Consider the following 12,376-nt stretch of genomic DNA (forward strand, 5'->3'; position numbering starts at 1 on the left):
ACATGTGGCGTGCCCAAAGTGTGGGGTGTGCGTGGATGGGAACTCCAGTGACATCTTCAACACGGCTGATTACCCTAAAATCCGTCCTGCTTGATATTTGTATGTTTTTTTTTTAACAGCTGCAGTACAGACGGCTGAATTAATCTCCGTGCCAAAAGCTTACTTAGCCTCAGATCACAGAATATGAAATTCAGTAGTACATTTCTTCTGCCTTTCCTCTGCACCGCAAGAGAGAGAGTCACAGTAGCCTTGAGGCTACCCAGGACCCTCCAGCAACCCTCGGGACTATGACCTGTGGCAGCTCAGGGAATGTCTGTCCGTGTACTTTCATATCCCCAAAAGCCTTCCTCTGCGGAAGCACAGTGGTGACCACTTCAAATCTACTCTAGCTAAAAAATGCCTTTAGACTGAAAAACGCTTCTGTGAGTAACTTATGGCAGCTTCACAGCTCATTTACGTAAAGGAATCATGAGCCACAGAAGAATCAGGCTCAAATAAAATGATTTGCAAAGGGCCGCACAGTAAGCAGCAGGGAGGACGTGAGCCAGGACTAAGAGCGTGCCCTATTGTGCTTGGTTTTGCCAGTGCAAAAATCCAATGCCAGCGTGCAAAATACACCATTTTCTCTGCTCCAAATCTCGACAAAGAGATGAACAAAAGTAGTTTTCTCTCGTGTCTTGCAGCTGCCTAGCAAACCGACCTTCATGTCTGACTTTCAGAACTCTATGGAAAGTTGTAACTTCCTTTTGCAGACAAAATTTTAAAGCATCTTTTAAAGAAAACTTTATACCTCCACTATTCCACCATCTCGGGAGGAAACTTCAGTGTAGTGAAGACTTTGAAGTGAGCCTTGGGTTTGTTACAATGGACTAACCTGATTAGAAATCATGCAAACTCTTGCTGCTCTTTAGCTGCATTCCCCCACAGGCTGTATTACAGCTCTCTAACCAGTCCCACAGCATTGAATGATGTCATGGGATCTGCAGCTCAGCGAGATGAAAGGGATAAAGCGGAACCCGCTGGCACTGGGGAAAGCTTCCAACACACAATCCACAACACAGCTTGGGAACTCAAAAGCTACAGATCCAGCCACTCAAGCCCAAGCATTTCAGAATCGTGTGCGTTCTCCCAGCACAAGCAAAGAAAGGGGGAAAAGAGCCAGTGCAGAGCACTGAAAGGCAGAATTTGAGTGCGACTACCTGCTGGAAAAGGAGCTCTTTTTCCTCGCCAAAGCACTGCCTTTGATGTACGGCAACTGATCACTGATCAGATTACAGGCATTTGGTCTCACTGCTCGTCTGCCTTTGATCTGCATGTTTAATTTTATTTTCCCGGATTTGGAGTTTCGTCTGGGCTTGTGCTGACATACTTTTTTTTTTTTTTCTTTTTTCTTTTTTTTTTTTTTTTTTTTTTTAAGGAGGTAAAAGCACTTAATACAGAAGCTCCAGCAGTGTGAAATTAATCTGCAGAAACTCCGGCACTGGAAAACTTCATCAGATAACAGGTACTGAATTTGGGGTTTTTTTTTCAGTTTTGTGTTGCAAGACTTTTAAGAAATTATAAAGTTCACATAGCCAATGATACTACACATCATTGTGTGCACAAAGTTCAAATGATTGCTTGTAATTTATGCAGCATTTTCTTTGCAGCTCTTGAGCAGAACTATATTGAGAACAGACTATCTAGAATAATAGGTAGAAAACTGAAGCAAACCCAGTATTTTTCAATGTTTTGGGGGTACATAAGATTTTGGGTTGCATTGCTCATTCATACCGTCTATAGTTTTGTAAATTTATATTTGAGTACATGTATTACATGACTCAGGGGAGTACTTATTTTCTAAGGAAAGACCAACCATATCTCCTACAAACTGTAATACTTTGTTTGCTCTCAGTTCATTTATTAAACTGTGTCTTCTTCAAACAACACTTTTAAGCCTAATAGTTCCATGATTGGGATGAAGAAAAATCTCCACTTCCGCAAGTTATTAGAACTAAATTTATCAACATAACATCCTTGTACACCAACGGAAATGGTTTTATTTTAAGATTGAAGAGATTAAAGTTCAGCTGTGCCATGTGAAATCTTGAAAATAAAAGTAATCTTTTAACCTGATGATAGAAGTTTCCTCTAAGGCATTTTAATATATATACTAAAGAAATCTTAGGTTTTTCTAGAGATTACAGCAAGTTTTGCTGAACTTTGTCGCAGTTTTGCTGCATTTTTAGTGACGTAATTTCCATTCACAGTGTTTTGTATTCTGTTTCTCAAACTCATATTTATGAAAAGCATTGTGTTGAAGAAATTTTAAGACATGTACTCCAGAAATTCATTTTAAGGAAACAGTCTTTTGAAGGTTTACAATACAGTTTACAGTTTTACAGTTTCAAAGGGCCAGATCTTTGTGTGAGTTTGGGCCAAATCCATGAGTGTTCTGTGTCTGCAGCTGGAGTTAGACTGTTAAAAGAAGACTCAAACTCCCTCTGTAGTATTTAAATTTAATTTAGATTTTCAGAAGAACTTAGAACCCATAATTGGGACCAGACTTGCAAACATTCCAGACACTGAGGTCTTTGAAGATCTAGTCTTAATGGTGGCTAGTACTACTGACTTATATGTTCTTAAGTCTAAATTTAAGTGTGCATAAATCTTAAATATGTTTATTAACAAATTGCAACTAAAAGTCCACATGAATTATAACTGTTAAGCATCACTTGAAAACTATTCTTTGAGAAGTCTGCCAGTCCACAGGACCTCCAAGATGTTCATATTTCAGTATGCACCATAGTGCAACATGCAAACCCAAATTTTAACAGTCTGCTTGCATCTGAGTAAAATCAAGTTATCAACACTTCCAGATAAATGTAGTTAGCTTTCATTAGTCAGTCTGCAAAATTTGTTTCTTCTAATTAAAACTGTATATATATATAAAACTTCAATTTACTGAATATCAAAAGATAATATACCAGACACAGATTAAGTAGACCTGTCTTGGTATCATTTAATTTTCCATGCCACCAATTAATCCCTTTTCTCACTTAACAAGTCAATTATATTATAAGGAAAGTAATTAGCACTGTATGAATAATATGTGTAGAGCTGTCAAGGAAGAATATAATTTAAGGCATAGCCAAAGCAAAATTTAGTATTTCTCCCTAAGTAAAAATGATGTACTAAAACATCCTGAAAAGATGTCTTTATTTATTAATTCTATGCTTCACTGATGAGCTTCTCTGCCTCTCCAGTCCCCTCTTGCTTGTTGCGTGTTTTCCAAAATGTACATTTATTTTCTGAAGAAGATTGTTTCTAAACCTTACCTCAGCTAGGTGTGGAGTAGAAAGGGAAGCAAATTTTTAAAAATAACGCAAGGAGTCTTTTTCCCCAGAAGTCAAAATAGCTATGCAAGTCTAATACAATTAAACTATCACTGCAAAGATCTGACCTATCACACAGATGGGTGAAGTTCCATACAGAAGGAACACTGGTTAATCAGATAGATTACACTGTTGAGTGGGATTTGCATAGATAATTATTTGCAACATTTGGGCCTTGAAAATGCATGAAAGAAACAAAGGTGTTTAGGTTTTTTTTCATTTTGTAAAAAGTCCCTAGGATTTTAAGTAATCTCCCCAGATATTTAAACAATGATGGGCGTCAACCCAATTAAACAGAAAACTATCTTTGCTTGTCTGTATGTAAGTGAGACTGAAATGAAAACACACTTGAACACATTCAAGCATGGTGGGAAGAAGGTTTTCAGCATATTTGTTGTTTTAAATAGCAGTTCTCTGACAGTTTAGCCTGTCATTGATCTGACTTTTAAAGATTAAATAGTAATAATTCTTGGCACTAGTAACTTTGCTTTTACTAAGAGCTGTATAAACATTAATTAATCCTCAGGCTTAAGCCTTCAGAAACAAAAAGTTCACAATGCTTTTTTAAGCAAATCTGACTAGGAAATTCACAAGTATATGATTTATTTATTAAAATAGCTTGAGAAATTTCTGATTATAAATAGAGCCATTTCCAAACAGTGTGCCTTAGATAACATCATAAACATATCTTAAGGTTTGTAATAGTTAAGATTATCAAAAGACATTGCACAGTTATACTGACATCAGTTTCCAACAGCTGTCATAACAAGAGTAGATCTATCTCATAGCTGACTGGGGGAACTGTGTTAGCATTTGAGATATGGAGATAACAACTTCCTATTGCTGTACAATTTCTGCTTCCACATCAGATATGTCACGCAACTTAGTCTTATCAAAGGGGTCAGCTGAACCTGCTTTCCAAATTTTTTTTTTTTTTTGCTTTCTCTGTTGTAGTGAGAATCTCTGTACTAGTTCTAACAAATCACTTCTTCAATTTCCTGAGAAGCATCATGATTTAAAACAAAGTAAACGCTGCAATTTTCAACATCTTTCAGTGATGAGTGGAACTAATTCATCCATTTTACATTCAGAGGAAAAATTTTACATGCTACAACAAGGACTTAAACGTTTAAGCTTCAGTGTTACAGACAACACATTTCTCTGAGCTCATTAGCATTGTAACCCACTGTCTGATCAAAGACTTAATGTTTCTTTGTATGGTAATCCTGAGTGTTTAGTCAACACTTCAAGAACTCTGGGTTATTTTAATACCTTTGTCTAGCTGTACTACTTTAAAACAAGTATTTGAAACATACATGATGATTCTACTAAGAAAAATTCATGCAATAGTTTCGCTGGTGGCTCCAAAAAACAGATAACATACAAAAGATTGCCTGTAAGTAGTGAGACAGTGTACAATGCTCAGTGATGTGCAGCAGCTGCTATTCACAACAGATGCGCTGCTGTTGCACAGCAGTATGCCATTTCTCACTGAAATTCCAGCCTCTTGCAGAGCTCCTCCTGGCAAGGGTCCTGAAGTAAAGCTCTTCTTTGAAGGCCCTTTAGAAGATAATTACATGAAAACCCCTGTACATTCTGAGTTGTTTGGGTTTTATAATTGAAAACAACTAGTTTTGCAGCAGTTCATTTCTCTCTTTGCATACGACTTGCTGGATTTCAAAAAGCACTCCTTGCTTTTAGAGAAACCCATGCGGCTGGTGATCTTCAAAATTTTGTCTGTGAGGAGCCCTAAAAATTCTGTTTGTTTGAAAATACTTTACCTCCCAGTATAGGCATTTATTCATTTTTTCAGAGCCTAACCCAGTTCCTTGTGTTTCCATACAGTTGTCTAGACTGTAAGTGAATCATTAACCTTTTCATTAGAAGTAAAACTAATGACCTGAAATCCCTGCAGCAGCAGTTCTTTTACCAAGGTCTCCAAGACTGGCTTCACCAATGTTGGAGAATCACTAACTTCAGAAAAGCTCCTAATTTGTGTCACAGTAAGTAGCAGTAACACCCAGCCTCACGACTGTGAAAAATTTACTGCACGTGAAGGGCTGGATTTCTCCATTTCTCCATGGATACTGGCATTTGGTATCGACACTGTGCTTACAGCTGGGTAACTTGTTACCTGCAGAATGGATAAAATATTTCAGGCTCTGAGCTGGCAGGAAGCAAATCTTCTCAAGTACTTTGGAAAGGAAGGCTCACAGAAAGGAGAATTTGCAATGTGTTGTCAGAAAGCCTCCATCATGTTTTTGGGCATGAGAAGTGGAAAGTGCTTTGTTGAGTTACTCATCCTACATATCTGAACAGTGGCCAAGGGCCCATCCCTTTAAAACAGCCCAGCAACCATAAGCCTGAGCTCCCTCTGAGGGGGATCAGCAATGCCAAAGCTGCAGTCCCAAAGCTGGGCAGTGTCTGGAGGCAGGGGTGGCACAGGAGTGCCCTGCTATCCTGTCCTTCTGGTGAGATGAAAGGGACACTAGCTCCTCACCTGTGATTCACCCTGGCATCACACCACTGGCTTCGCACCACTTACCCATGTGTGCCAAGAGGCACACACCCTTACCCATGCCCTCCCAGTGTGGGCACAAGGTGCCATCTGTCCATCCATCCATCCATCCATCCACGCATACACCTATCCATCCGTCCATCTACCAAATCCATCCATCCATCCACGCATACACCTATCCATCCGTCCATCTACCAAATCCATCCATCCATCCACGCATACACCTATCCATCCGTCCATCTACCAAATCCATCCATCCATCCACGCATACACCTATCCATCCGTCCATCTACCAAATCCATCCATCCATCCATCCATCCATCCATCCATCCATCCATCCATCCATCCATCCATCCGCCCATCCATCCATCCATCCACCTGTCCGTCCATCCATCCATCCATCCATCCATCCATCCATCCATCCATCCATCCATCCACCCGTACATCCATCCATCCATCCATCCATCCATCCCTCCATCCATCCCTCCATCCCTCCATCCATCCATCCATCCATCCATCCATCCATCCATCCATCCATCCATCCATCCATCCACCCATCCATCCATCCATCCATCCATCCATCCATCATCCATCCATCCATCCATCCATCCATCCATCCATCCATCCATCCATCCATCCATCCATCCATCCATCCATCCATCCATCCATCCATCCATCCCTCCATCCATCCATCCATCCATCCCTCCATCCCTCCATCCCTCCATCCCTCCATCCCATTGGCTGCCCGCGCTCAGCTGACGGGGCCGGCCCGGGGCGGGCGCGGCGTTGCCGCGGTGACGGGGCGGGCGCCGAGGGGAGGCGGTGGCGGTGGCGGGGGCGGTGCGGGGCCGGCGCTCCTGGGCCGGCCGGGGCGGCCGCAGCCGCGGCGTGGCAGGTGGGTGCGTGCGACGGCCGGGCGGATGGAGCCCCCGCCGCCGAGCGGGGCTGCCCCGGGGGAAGCGGCGGCTCCGGGCGCGGCGCCGAGGCTGGCACCGAGCCGCGCTGCCGGGGCCCGCGGTGGGCGGCGAGGGCGGTGATGGCAGCGAGCTCCGCGGAGGGCGCAGGCGGCGGCGGCGGCGGCGCGGGGGAGGGCTCGGCCGGGCTCCTTCCCCCGGCTCCGAGCCGCCCCCGCTGGGGGCGCGGGGCACAGCGCGGGCACGGCTGCTGCTGGGGGTTCTGCGGGTCTCGACAGCCCCGGAGCGGCTGCTCCACGCCCCGGAGCGCGGCGAACAAAAAGCCCTTGAGAGCTGGGCTTTCATGTTCGCAAGCGCTTCTCGCGGCTGCTGCGCAAATAAGCTGCTGTTTGCTTCAAACAATTTTGCAGCTGGAGTTGAAGGAATAGGCTCCTAACTTTTTCTTCTGGCTGGTAAGAGGTTTAAAAGCCCCAATTACAGTTCGGTTTATTGAAAAGGTTTTGATTGTTTGACTTCCTTTCCTGATGGCTGTCCCCATTGAATCTGACCTTGGACAGAAAGCTTTACCTGATGTTCGTGAAAAGTCTAAGTACTTCTTTACCACCTTTATATTTACAACTACTTCAGACAGATGCTTTTATCAAGTTTGTAAAGTGGTCCAGTAGCATTTAATATGAGTAACTGGCGAATTGATTCAGTCCGTGTAGGTTTCTTAACTACTGCATAACCTCTTTCAAGCACACCTTCACCATCAGGTGTAAAGCGAGTTACTTAGGCATGTTACCTGGGAGCTTGTTACCATAAGAGAAAAGGGTTGGGGGTTTTGGATTTTGTTGTTGTTGTTTGGTTGGTTGGTTTGTTTTCTGTTTTTTCTGTTTTCTTTTAGACCTAGAAGTAAGCTTCTTTATTCGTTTACTAGTAAGATGATTAAAATGTCAGTTAAGGAGGTAATAAGTCACTTTCTCTCACTTTCAACAACTTGCAATCCTAATAAAAGAGAATGGTGTGAATGAAAGTAACTCATGTCTGTGGTTTTTAAGACATCCAAAACTGCTCAAGGCTGGCTGGATAAATGTAGCATATTGGCATTGCACCATTGCAAGGTGTATTAGCTGTATTAACCAGCCCAGTGCTTTATAATTCATGATCCCTAAAAATTACTTTGAAAAAGAACTATTAGTATATTTTGGTGTAAATGAAATCTGAATATAATACTGGCATTCTCAATGTATTACTTATTCACATATCTGAGTACAAAAGATATGTCCTTGACACTGAGCTTTCATCTACCAAACCAGTGTCTCCTAGAACTTGAGATGGGTGAGGTGTTTTAAACAGAAGGAACAACATTCTTTTTACTACAGTTTTGATGTTGTATGAGTAGGCTCATCAACTTTGGTGAGAGTGGGAGTTCCTGTGTGAATCACAGGCTCTGATCCTCTAAAAAGCTTTGTTTATGTGTAGGAAGAATGTTGCCACATGGCACCTTTGTTACAATATTTCACTCTAATATCTAATTAATGATAAGCTGGGTATGTTGAAGAACACAAATGATATACTGCTTTATCACCATTATTCCTGTAAAGACAAGTACTTCAATTAGTGTAACTTGAAGTGTGTGGTACTCGAAAGGAGCACAAATATTTCCTGGCTGTGTCTTGTGGCCCTGTCTTCTTCTAATCTCCCTTGGCCCCTAAAATACATCTAAGTGTTTTCTATCACCATCAAGGTTCTAACTTTAATCTGCTACCTTTGTCTTTACCAAACTAGAAATAAATCCATAGCTGCCCAATGTCATACAATTCCATGTGTGGCAGGTTTGTAAAATACAGATCTTTTCAAAGTGACATTTAATGGGATGACTGTGCCCTAACTGACAGCATGGAGCTTTTTTCCCCACGTTTCTCAGAAAAGTTGGAGCAGATGTGGTCAGACAAGACCTCATTTACTTCACAAAGGGGAAGACTTACAAGGGTTGTGGGCAGGGTGTAAAGGGAAGGTGTTCTAGACCCGTGAGACAGAAATAACAATGTGCAGCGCTGTAGTGGAAGTTCTTGTCCCTAACTTGCTCCCTTTCTTTGTCTTTGTCGTTGCAGCAGCGTGAGTACTTTCCCTTCTCTTGTTTCTTGCCCCTGGGGCACTGACTCTGCTGAAGCCATCTGCCGCTCCTTGTTTTATTGCGCGCAGTTGACAGCTGCGGGTGGGAAGTTGGTGGCTGGAAAGGAGCTGAGACCCTGTTTGTGAGATACCAGAGACCTCTGTTGGCAATGAGATAAGATGGTTATATTTCCACCCCTCTTTCTTGCCCAGAGCTTCCCAGAGTACTCTGCCAGTGTTACAGAGCGTGTGAAAGGTGGTCATTAAGTAAAAATATCAAATCGAATATAGGAAATTTTTAAGATCTGGTTGTGACTTAATGGGATTTCACAACTTCAGGTTAAATGAATGTGAAGTTGGGACTCTTCACCATTTCTAAAGTTTCCCTTAGAAGATGGATGATGTTGACTTCAAAGTTTGGGTGCTTCCTTGTCTGAGAAACCTGCTAGTCAGCCATAATTCAGTCGTGCTGCTTTGATTCTTGAGGTGGTGTGTCTTTCATAGTGGAACTTTAATTTTTTTTGAAGAGAAAAAAAAATATTTTTCTGACATGACTTTGAAATAAAATGATGACTACTATTCAAGCAAACTGGTAAATGTAAGAGTAAATTTTAGAAGGCAATGGATTCTAGAACCCGAAAAGGCTGGAAGTTCTTACTTCCACAATATATTTATTGGGTGTTTCTAATTTATTGTTTGATATTGCCCTCTTTATGCATATGCATAGTAGGCCCCAAATGACCTTAAAATTGTACAACCGCATTTCCTAATGCAAGTTCTCTATTCTTGTTCAGTGCATTACCAGTAATGATTGTTTTTCCCTGAGTATTTTAGGCAAGCATATTACTGTTAACCTAATAAGATATATTTGGAATGATTCGGTGACCTGAAAAAACTTTGTCCACAGGTTTCTTTCTTCTAATTAAATTGAATATAACTGAACTCGGCATTTTAAATATCAGTATCTGGACAAGAGCAAATAGGCTTTAAAGGTATGGAACTTCTGTTTGCTCACACATGTTTTAGAGGCAAAAAAACCTTCTAATAGCTTCTTACTTGAAAGCATGAGGTGAATGGCTGGTGTCCAACAGGCATCCGTATAATGCCACCTGATATCATGTGAGAAGAAATTTGCCCAAGGGCAACCTATTATTTAGTGCTGCAGTCTCTACTTTTTAAGCAGGATTTTTGACCAAACTGGAGATGGAAACAGGAAACGTGCAGCTGACACAGTTCTCTCTCCTTTGGGACTTGTGCTCAATACAATGAGTTATTAACGTGCCCTAACCACTAAGGTGCCTTTCAATTATTTTTATCAAAATGTTGTCATGAAAGAAACATCTTATTTCATTTGTCCTCTTAAAAATGGTTATTTCTTGTACACTGGCTCATTTCTTTCTCACATGTTAGTCAGTAGATAGTCTTTGGTGTTGTTTTGGTAGGAGTGGTGACAATGGGCACAGTGCTGGCATGATAGAGTACCACAGACATACCTACACATCTGGTGGAGTTATTTAAATGTGTTCTGGTGCTACTGAAGTGCTCTGAAGTTTAAGGTCCATAGACCTGCAAGCTTCTTTTGGAATCCTTGTTCATTATGGAAGACATATCCTAGGCCTAAAGCTATAAGATACCATGAAACTTGTAATGATCAGTCAAAAACCTGAAGCTTAGTTAAGTGTTGGATGAGTTGGAGAAGTCCTTGATAGTTTGATGTCAGTTGTAAAATGTTTGATTTTGAAAATTTACTCTGGGCTGTGGAACTCCTGGTGATTGGATTTGCCGAGACTGTTATAAAGGCAGTAGATTTTCTTTTAAATAGAGAATATTTCATAGCTGCAATCAAATTTCACACCTAGGTGAACAAAATATATTTTGCTACAGGATGGTTTGCCTTATGATTTTTATGTTCTAGAAGTCTTCGAGGTGCTTGGTATAAGAAGATCATCTCATAACAGGGCAATTCCAAAAGTGAAATACAAGATGTCAGTATAACCAGCAAGATTTTTAATGCTGCTTTTTGTTCTCTACTGGCATTTGATTTTTATTCCAGTTATGACTCCAGAATACTAAAAGATGAAAATATGTAATTAGCTTTGTTTCGGTATTGATTTTGATGAGCTGTATATACTGATTTTTTAACAATATCAAATCTTCAAGATATTGTGTATTGGAGAAAATGTATAGGGTCAATATACCTGAATTACATTAAGCTGATATAGTTTTATTGCAAATAATTAGTCTGCAGGGCAGTTAATTGGGCTGTTCTTAATTTTCTTTATTTTCCATGTTTCAGGTGACTTGCACAGATAAAATAGACTTCTTAGATTGTTACAGCTCCGTGTTTTAGATCATTAGGCTTAGTACAGCTCACTGGTATTTTTTGTATTGGAAGTTCTGTGTGAAACTTGACACAAAAATATACAATTATTACACTCTCCAGTTTCTTTTTGGTATGTTATACATCTATTTTCAGAAGCAAAAGTAAATATTGAAACTTAAAACTTACTTTTAACCTTAGGAAGAATCCTGGGTTTGAAGTTTTGCTAGTAGTCTATAGATGGTCAGAATTACATTAGAACTGTACTATGATTTAGCTATTTTTTAACTATTAAGGAATATATATGACTTGGAGTAATCACTTGACATTCAAATCTAAGAAATTCAATTATATTTACATCTTGATTTCCCTTGCACACTTCTGTAAACTTCTAAGTCCTATAGCAATTAAGAAAACACATGAAGTACTTCTTTTTCCGCTAAACAGTATTATAGAAATCAAAAATTTAATGGGAATTTTTCTCCAAATTCCCATTAATTTCAGCATGATTCTTTGAATTAATATTTAATCAGTTTATTTCATTTAACTCTTAGACTTTTAGCTTTACTGTCTTGTCTTCTCTGAGTCAAGTAAAGTCAAGCTTGTTTTATAGGACTGCTTTTCTGTAATGTAGTGTAGAATTTATTGTATTATGATACTTAGTTATTTCTTAACTTCTTCACCTATTACTCTTGAATTTCTGTAGCATTCCAAAGGGAATGAACAGCAAAACTGAACAGGATCAAAACTAAAACTTTCTTGATACTTATTTCAAGGTTACTGAGGTACAAAGTCTCACAATTTGTCTCTTATCTAATCTGGTTTTACTTAGGAGATATTTGGTCACTTTTTGTCCAGAAGATATAATGTGTGGTGTGTGTATTTACCCATTTTGTGTGTTTCAAAAAATAGATGAGAAATATTTCTTGAAATTTCCCTTAACAGTATTTTTACTGCCTCTGTCCACAGTTTGTTCTTTGCTATTACTAGAAATGGTTTTGTTCGTGCATACCTGTTTTTTTTCATGGTTAGAATTGTCAGCTTCTCATGACTTCAAAACTTTTAAAAATTTTTTACTCTTCTTTTTCATTTTTCTAGTTGTTCTACAGTACTTTTTACATGAAGTTGTAAATGTTTTGGTTATCCAGAATTA

At 40.0% G+C, this 12,376-nt stretch overlaps 1 protein-coding gene across 4 annotated transcripts in view; it reads left to right on the forward strand.

Annotated features, from left to right (window-relative positions):
• Positions 1–1,024: 1,024 nt before the first annotated feature.
• The window catches only part of TNFRSF19 (TNF receptor superfamily member 19), a 57,823-nt gene continuing 46,471 nt past the window's right edge, over positions 1,025–12,376 (forward strand). Inside the window, exons 1-2 of one of the 4 annotated variants that reach the window (XM_040056263.2) lie at positions 1,025–1,246; positions 1,418–1,504. The gene's annotated coding sequence lies outside the window, so the exon portion shown is untranslated. Of the gene's footprint in view, positions 1,247–1,417; positions 1,505–6,740; positions 6,788–7,043; positions 7,259–9,815; positions 9,896–12,376 lie in introns of those variants that run through there. The other 3 variants (XM_040056264.1, XM_040056265.2, XM_040056266.2) reach the window with 3 other exon arrangements.

The sequence above is a fragment of the Hirundo rustica genome, chromosome 2 (genome assembly GCF_015227805.2).
Source record: "Hirundo rustica isolate bHirRus1 chromosome 2, bHirRus1.pri.v3, whole genome shotgun sequence".
NCBI classification, from domain to species: Eukaryota; Metazoa; Chordata; class Aves; order Passeriformes; family Hirundinidae; genus Hirundo; species Hirundo rustica.